General features: G+C 38.3%; 1 long non-coding RNA gene across 1 annotated transcript in view; it reads right to left on the reverse strand.

Annotated features, from left to right (window-relative positions):
- LOC112150869 overlaps positions 1 to 9,326 on the reverse strand; it is a 55,272-nt gene that overhangs the window by 13,313 nt on the left and 32,633 nt on the right. The gene's annotated exons all lie outside the window — the stretch shown is intronic.

Here is a 9,326-nt window from a genome sequence, read left to right on the forward strand (position 1 = left end):
AGAAAGGTCCCAGCCGGGATTCGAACCGGGGCCTTCTCGCTGTGAGGCGAGAGCGCTAACCACTTGCGCCACCGTGCAGCCCTAGAGTATAAACAAACAAGCAATAAAATAAAGAATAGGCAGAAGCTTTTGGAAGTTTCAAGTGATTTCAGTGAGAATTGTGGGTTTGTCCTTCTTTAACTGAGGGGTATGAACAATTTTGTCCACCACTGTAGATGCTTAAGGGGTGGTAAAAAAGAATGCCCTTCATCCCACCGTCAAGATAAAGTATATGCAAAAAAAAAAGTGCATTATTGACATGAAATTGTCGAAACATATGTGCGTATTAACACTTAGAACATAGAGGTTAAATGTGTATTTTGCATGGTTGTAAATACTTACAAATGCTCAAGCTCGAGAAAAAAAAGCTCAAATATGTTTCAGAGACTCAGATTTTCCAGCTGTTTGTGTCAGGAACAACAATCTTTTGTAGGGTAGAACTGCACTGAAGAAAGGACATCAGTTTTGTCTGACATCCAGAAATGTGTGGTGTTTATAGCTTGTCCCTTTGCCATATTTGTATTTTCATCTGTTCTTCGACAGCTTTGTGTAACTGATCAACTTTGTGGTGGTTAATACAAAAGATGGAGGGTTGTGTGTGGGTGTGTGTTGACCACAAAAGATAGACTGAACAGCCTGATTTGATCTGGATCTGACAGATGTTTGCATCCACTCTCTTTATTTCATCAGCAATAGTTTATAGTGACGACAAATGTGCAAAAACTCACAAAGAAAGATTCTGGATATTGTTGTCAATATGGTCTGTTGACCTCTGTTCTTGACCTTACTGCTGTCCATGTGATAATAATTGTCAAAAGGAACAGGAAGCACCCTTTAAGGACATGGAAGCTCAAGGAACACAGATTTACTAAGTATTTTCTGTATATTTGTACGGAGGGCTGCAAATGTCTGTATCTGTTCGTATGGTTTTAAGGAAGACCTGCAACCAGCATCAGCATTAATCATTTATAGTGAAGTGCTGGAAAAGAAAGGGAGCTTGGGATGATACAGGTGATGTCATCAGCCATAGGTGTACAAAAAAAAAGGTCATACAAAAATCAAACACGGATAAAAACAAATCAAAAAACCTCCAAAATGCATGTTCATTCTAAGAATACTGTATCTTGCAGGTTGATGTAAAAAGGAAAGGCATTTTTGCTAGAAAAATCCAATGTCCCCTTTGTGGACTTTCGAGGGGGTATAAATGATGACTCTTATCTCCCTGGCATTCGGTCTCTACGCGTTACCTGGGAGTTGAAGCATTTTACTTCATGCTGATGCTGATAAATCTGTCACCTGATGGAATCCGTCTCATCTGAAGAAAGCAAATAGTGGCTTCTGTGAGGAGAGAAGAACAAAAAAAAAAGGTAGAAGGAAGCAGAGGAAAAAAAGGAGCAAAAAAAAGAGGAGAGAAAAGTGACCTGTCAGCCCGGCTCGTAAATCTTCTGGACAAAATGGTCGCCTTCATTTTTTTCTGCTGACCAGACGAAACATCTTGTAGTAAGCAAGTTTAAAGGTGATGTTTAACTATTTCATACAATTTGCTTTTGCGGACTAACCCTGTTTCTATTTTATTCTGAATAATTAAATATTTTTCTGGTTGGAACAACATTGTAAAAAACAGAAAAAGACTGGGATTTTTGATGCTTTAAACACAATCTTATTTATAAGCATGGAATAACACAAACTGGTCCACAGTGGAAGAGCTAGAACGTTTCTATAGGGGTATGACAGGGGTAGTGACTTTGGAAGGGTGGCAATTGACAACATTTAATTGTAATTTAATGTTATATTTATTTTAATTGTTATTTAAAATGCTTAAAGGAGTTTGTAATGATGATTTCTTGATCTTTGTCAATATTGATTGTAATATTGACTCAAAAATTGGGGGGCAAAGTTATTTTCTGGGAGGGTCCCCTTGGCTCCTCCCCTGAAAAGTAGTTTCGGAGGGAAAAAAAGTTATAACTCTGGAATTACCTTCTTGTAATTTTGAGAGATTCTGTAACAAACCCTCCCCTGGGGGAGTGGTGAGCTACAGACACGGCCACACTCAGGAACCATTTGGTGGTTTAACCCCCAATCTAACCACCTTAAAGAGGCCATACCATGAAAAAACTACTTTTTGAGCTTTTAAGTGTATTATACTGTTAATTCCTCACTATAAACAACCCCTACAGTGATATTTGATCCGTGCATGGATTTATGAGCAATTCTCCAAAAACCTTTGCTCTCTGCTGCAGCCCCTCCCATACCCACGAATACGAGTGGGTTCTCCCGTGCTGATGTCACAGTGTGAGACAGCCCCTTTCAGGAAGAGTCTGCGCTGCCAGCTCTGCCCCCAGGTTAACATAAACACACATCCTCTTCCGAAGACCCTTAGATCATCAGAAATGGTGGAGTTTAAATCTTCGGGAGTGTGCTACAGACCAGCTAGAAACTTTTTGTCTGCAATTGCCACTTTACAAATGAATGTTTTGCTAACCTGGGCCTGTATCCAAGTGGATTAAACCTCAGAGCTGGGACCATTCCTACATTCAATCCTGATGCAGTGGCCAGACACGCAAGTAAATCATACAACTGGCTGAAATCATGCAGTATGAGCACATAATGCAAGAGATAATGTTACATTTCTACACATGCTGTGCACAAGATACTCAAGCACACCAATAAAAAACAGACAGCAGACAATTATTAGTTCAGTAATAAATTAAATGCTACGAAAGAAACTTCTCTTAGCCTTTCATTTACCACTCAGAAACATCATTGAGGTCTCTGTGGTACCTCACGCACTTCAAATTCCGGATCGGACTGGGGGTCAAGAGTGTAAGGCTCTAAAATATCCATATCCAAAGTTCGGAGATTATTTGTTTGTATGAGCAGACATACGCAGGCACACGGAGGAACACTGGCTTTAGGATGACGTCGTCCTCCTCGTCGGGGGGGCAGGTCCGACAAGGAGCCAAAGGCGGTGCCTCAGAGATCGAGTCGTTTTACTTCTAAGTTTGAAAAGAGTTCACAAAAATAACTCTTTATTCATAAATTATTAGGTTTCCAGTATTCCAAAGTTTATTTATGATAATTTATATATATATAGTTTACTCTGAAAGGCTTAAGAAAATCATGGTATGGCCTCTCTAATGCTGAGTGTCAAACAGGGAGGAATTGGGTCCCATCTTTAGAGTCTTTGGTATGAATCGACCGGGATTTGAACTCACGACCTTCCAGTCGGGGCAGACACTCTCCACAAGGCCACTGCCTAGTACATTCTACAATAAAGAAAGAATCTGATACAAATAAAACAAGATAGATGATGTTTGTAATTTTTGCAATGACTGACCTCAAGTAGTTACTTTAATAAAAAAAAAACATTAATTTCAATAGCAGTGAAAGAAAAAGTTATGTTTATTTTTTAATTTCAAATTGCATTAGCAGTAGCTTATTTTTTACTCTAAGGCAAAACATCTACAACAGATTTAAAAACAATTTTCCATCCATCATCACAGTCATGTACAGTGTGGTGTGAATGATGGACTTTAGTGATGGCCTGTCAATAAGCAGCATGGGCAGGAAATAAAGAGACCCCCCCGCTTCTGCCAATAGGCAGCAACATAAAGGGATGCGGGGTGGTGGTGAGAGCGGGGCGAGCAGATAGATCATAGTAACAGCCAATAATAAATGGATCATGCTTCTATGTTTTTAAAGCCAATGGCAGCAGTATTGAATGGGAAACCTTGTGTAGGGGAGAAAATAGAGGTTTATTGATCAGAGGCGGCAAGTGAGGGCGGAGTGGCTGAGCTGTTGGAGGTTTGAGGCTTGTCATCCTCCAGGAAAATGATGTTCCAGCTGAGTACTCTATTTCATATACAACAGGGCCCCCGTGCCTCCAAGTCCCACGTCTTCACATCTGCACTCCCAGGGCTCAAACATACATAAACGCTGAACTGTGGCTATGTCAAGAGTGCTAGTCCTCGTTTTAGATGTTTGTGTTAAATTCGAGGTCGAGGATATTTTTGTGTCCGTCTTTGTTGTTTTTTCTGCGGTCATTTGGATTGCTCCAATGTAAGATTGTATGCATGGGATGGTGTCCACAACATAAAAGGAATTATTAGCAAATGATAGTTCCAGCATATCCTTTCCTACATAGTTTCAACAATTTTGTATGTGAAATAGTGTTTATTATTCCAGAATAAAGGCCGCTCATCCATGTGATTTTCATTTGTGAACACGTTAGGTGCCAGTCTCAGTCCATAAAACATTTAACAGGCTGATGGTGTGGTGATAGTGTGATTTGGAGTAATGTTCTTATTTATTTTCTCAGTTTCCTTCACCCAGCTGGAATTCCGAAAAGGATTACTTTCGTTTGTCTCTTCTTTTTTTCCGGGAATTATTTTTCATTTCTTTTCTCCTCCCAGAAATCCCAGTCGCATGCAGATTGGGTTGCTGACCAATTTAAACTGCAAGCTTTTCAACAGTTAAATGGCGGCTGTAGCAGCAGTGCTGTGGTCACTGCAGTACTTTCTTTGCGGCCACACAATTAGGGATTTAGGTGTGGCGATAGGAAGAATGTGGAAATTGTATCCTGGCAGCATACACCCTAACTCCCCACTTCTTTTTAACTTCACCACTTTTACTCCTACTTGTCTTGTGTGCCTTTGCTCTTGCCTTCTTTTCCTTTTCTCCCTCTACATTAGCCTGTCATACCCCCTTAATCTTATTTCTTGTGTTTTTTTAACGTCTACTTTGAACCATCAGTTTTCTTTGCAGCCTCCCCATCTTTCTTTTCACCCCATTTTGATTCTTGCTCCTCCACCACCACATATCTCGTACTTTTTTTTTTTTTTTTTTTTTTGCTCTTGCACCATCATTCTGTGTCTGCTCAACACTAAACCCACAACTTTGTTAATGCATGTCACATGAAGGTTCATTTTTTTTTAAATATTTTTTTCTGGTTTCTTTCCCAAACTTGATGTATTGATATTGTAGGAGCCTCATCACTGAAAAAAAAAAAATGGAGCAAATAGGTTAAATTAGGAGGTGGTTACAAACACATCCAGAAAATAGTTAAAAGAAAAAGCACATGCTTTGTTAGGTTAATAAATTTAATGATTTATCCATCTTCTATACCCATTTTATCCCTTTCTGGGGTTGCTGGAGCCTCTCGGCCACTACAAATTATTATACAGAATAAAAACAATGTGTGGGCCAATATCTAAGAATCTGAGAATCTACGGTCACAAATACAACTGCCACCGCGCGATGAGGAGGCATCATTGCTATGGCCATTAACGTAGATGGCGACTGTCTGTCATCAGTCGGTTAGGCGAGAATGATACCATTATAAAATAAAAGAAATCAAGGGACAGGTGGGTGGCCACTGGGGGGGTGCCAGCCAGATCACCGTCTTATTGGACGAAGCGTAATTAGTCCATATCAAGACCCACCAGCTGCTAGTGGCCTAGTAGTAAAAAAAAAGCAGGCCATTCTGCACCTCTGGTCATTCGCAACTCAAATTTTGAACACACAGTAGAATCTTGTAAATTTACACATTTTTAGACAACATGCCTCCCATAAACCTAGCAAGGACTGAACCCCACTGGTCAAGAAGTTTTGTGAAGCATCAATATCGTCTCCCTATTTACCAGTATATGCAGGACCCATGGAGACCAGCGATGTCAGATTCATGTCTGGTCTTTTCCCCAGCCCATGTCAGCATCCCTAATTGAGTGCCATGCAGCTACCATACAGTGTCAACAGTGGCAGAGGGAGGGTAGCATAGTCTGAAATCAGCCAATCTTCAGATGAATTTTGGGGACCCTGAAGACCTTCCTATCAGTTAGTTATCTCGCTATTGCCTATCAGGCACCCTATGTCATTGGACTGCTATCGCATGACCTCCAAATGTGCCGGGCGGCCACTTACCAATGTCAACTTTTAGAGAAAATGTGTACGGTCACAGCAACATTTTAACATTGTCTTAAAAACTCTGCGGCATGTAAAAATGCAACTGCCACCTCCAAATTACAAATGCCGCCTAGCTACCACCTACCAAATTTGCTTGAAAACGTGCATTTAGGTTGCCGCGCGGTTGCATTTTGGGAAATGTGACATTTATCACATTTATGTTTGATTTTCTTTCAGTTATGCAGATTTGGGTTTCAGATCAAGGAGCTGAGGTCACTGTTGTAAGAATTAAGTATAACAAGGGCATAAGAATTCAGGAAAAAACTACCTTTGACAAAAAAAGGCAGAAGAGGAGATGAATACCTCTGTTCTGACACATTCTATCAAACTCAGACTATTATATTTCTTTTTTCTTCTGTTTTATAACCATCAACATTGGCTTGGTTTAAGATCTGGTATTAAAGTTGCCAAGTTTGATTAAAACATTAACTTTTTCTCCAAATTTCGAAAACTTTTACACTGTTAAGGAAGCAAAAGTAGTTCTGCGTTAGAATCACTCTGTTTGTCTTCACGCATTGTTCCCCAAATCTCCTTCACTTTAACATGCCATCTGTAACCCATGAGAGACAGCAATGGGAACCTATCCATCAAATGGGGTCTCACTGGGCGCTTCCTCTTCCATGATTTGTGTGTCTGTGTGCGTTTTTTTTTTTTTTTTTACAAAGTCACACTGTTCAGACACACATCCTTTGTTGCCATCTAAAAAAAGTAAGCTAAACATAATCTAGAAAGAATATTTTTAATGTGAGACTAGCCTTTGCCTTTTAGTATTTTTAGGAAAGACTTTGTGAAGCATAATTAAGACATATTCAAGCGGTTACCCAAATGTTTGAATGTGTGACGTAGCAACAATTTGGTTCTAATAGAATTTGAATTTAATATTTTAGTATTATATAAAGATCATGATACTTTAAAAAATAATAGGACAAGGTGAAATAAAAAAATAAAAAGTAATAGTAAGAAAAAGTAAAAGCCTTACAAATTCTCACTTCTACGCCAAATGTATTACCATTCCCAGTGCACCCACTATGTATTAAATAGTACACATTCAGTTTCAGATACTCATATACACAGATATAACCACACACAGTACACACATGGAAACATCAGATATAAATTTGCCATGAAGAAAAACTAATTTGATTCCATTTAAATCTTATTCCCCAACACACCCAGGTGCTTCCCTACATAATTCAAATTAATGTTCATAAAGATTTACAAATAAATCACAGTTTATTCATGCTTTCTACATTAACATACCATCACTATCCAAAGCAATTTGCAATAGTCCGGTTAAATATTTAGTGGTATGGCAGAGATTTCTACAATATAACCCTGTATTTTATCCGGGCTGGGGACAGGCATAGGGGCATCCACACTTATGGCTAAACTGGATGAAGATCATCCCGCCTCCTGGAAATAGTTAAATGTTTGACTAACGTGAACATTTTTTGGGCTTTACATAATGAACCAGAATTAAATTAAATTTTGCTTTATTTTTTTAAAAAAAACAGGAGTTTTGAAAGTCTGGTTCCTTGATAAAAAAGTTTGTTTATTGCAAAAAAGGAAATATCCTTGTGATTAATACATTGGGTAATTTTGTCATTTTAAGAATTACAGCAGTGACCTCACTTACAGTAGCAGCTCATTTTTGGATGGCAGCCTCTGCTCATATTATGTTCATCTGCTGATTCCAACATCAAATTAATAATTCTTTTGGTTTAATAAAATTTGAGAAAATGCATTTAAAGAGCCCATTATTATATGATGGCGAAAAACATTTGATCAAAGTCAAAACAACTTCTTCTAAGACTTTGACCCATCGTCCCATAACAGTGCCAACCAACCTGGCGACCCACAAACTTTACTCATCATTTCCCAGACTGTCATCAACTTTAGATGTGTGTTCTATAAAACTTCTTCACCAACTCCAATTAAATCAATTATAATTCCTTGGATTGGAGCCTGACAAATCACATGGGTTGAAAGGCAGGTTGGGGCTTTAGGACAGGCAAAATTAGGCAGTGAACAGATAGAGCCATCCTTCAGGCTAAGTGGGACGGTTCTGACGCAGGCTGAGATAGACCCTGAGGTGTAATAGGCATGTTTGCCTTGACTTCCTCTGGCCTGACCAACAGCTTAAGACGAAAGGAAGACTTGGGTCAAACAGTGGAGCAATAATTTGGATGGAAAATAAAATAGCTGCCATTTAAAAAGAATTGCAAAATGATTTTGTGCCATGATTGTGAAATGTGCTCCATTTGAAAGGGTTTTTTTGTAGAAAGTGGGGAAAGTCCCATCACCAGTTTATTTGTGCTCGTAGTGTTCATTTGCTGTTTATGAAATATTTCTTCTAGTTGGCTATGAAATAGAGTAAAATAATATTTTTTCAAACTATAATAGAATCCAGAAATGTGGCATAAACTGGAAACCTTTAAGTATGATAACCAAAGAAGACAAAAAAACAAAATATACATTTTCCTTATCGTGCCTCTATGGTTATGACCCCTTAGAAAGGTCAATTCTGATTTTTTTTTTTTTTTTTACACATTTTGTAGTCATTTTGATTGTGTCACCCGTATTTGCAGCAACAGATTTACTAAAAATTCTGATCTGTTGGATCAGACAAATGCCAAAGCAGCACTTTATGATCTTAAGATCATAACTGACAGCTGAACGCTGTTTAACACAATTTTATGTAAATCATAAAAGGTAACATTACCAATTTTAACAGAAAAATTTACAATATTTATTTTATGAATGTCCTGGCGAACTGTATTTTCATTTCTTCTCTCAGATCGCTCACAAACTAAAAATACAAATTTGAATAATCCTTCAATGTTTGAGGTTCTATTGAAAATATCAACCTGTCATTTGAGAAGATATTATTCTAACAACTTCTATTTTACTAGTTGTTCTTCACACGTGTTTTAAGTGAGATCAAGCACAAAAACTGATGGAAATTCATGCTAGCCACACGTAATAGGTGCAGCCAAGATGCACATTGCTGCATGTTAGCGTGTTTTAACTGGCTACATTTAGCTGTTGTAATAAGTGGTGTTTTTCGGGGTATTTTAAGGGGTAGGCTTTTAATAGAAATATTTTTTGACAGTCAAAAATTATTTTTTATCCTTGCTTACCTTTATTATCCTGCAGGGATCAGACATAGTTATGAGCAACAGCAAAGGGGAGCCACATCAGAAAATAACACAACAATTATTTGTTTTTGAAATGTATCCCCATCATGGAAAGCTAGCGGTCCCACAATATCACACAGATCATTAAAAGTTGAGCGTGTCATGAGAAATCCCCTTACTGAGTTTGGG

This window comes from Oryzias melastigma, linkage group LG4 (genome assembly GCF_002922805.2).
Source record: "Oryzias melastigma strain HK-1 linkage group LG4, ASM292280v2, whole genome shotgun sequence".
NCBI lineage: Eukaryota > Metazoa > Chordata > Actinopteri > Beloniformes > Adrianichthyidae > Oryzias > Oryzias melastigma.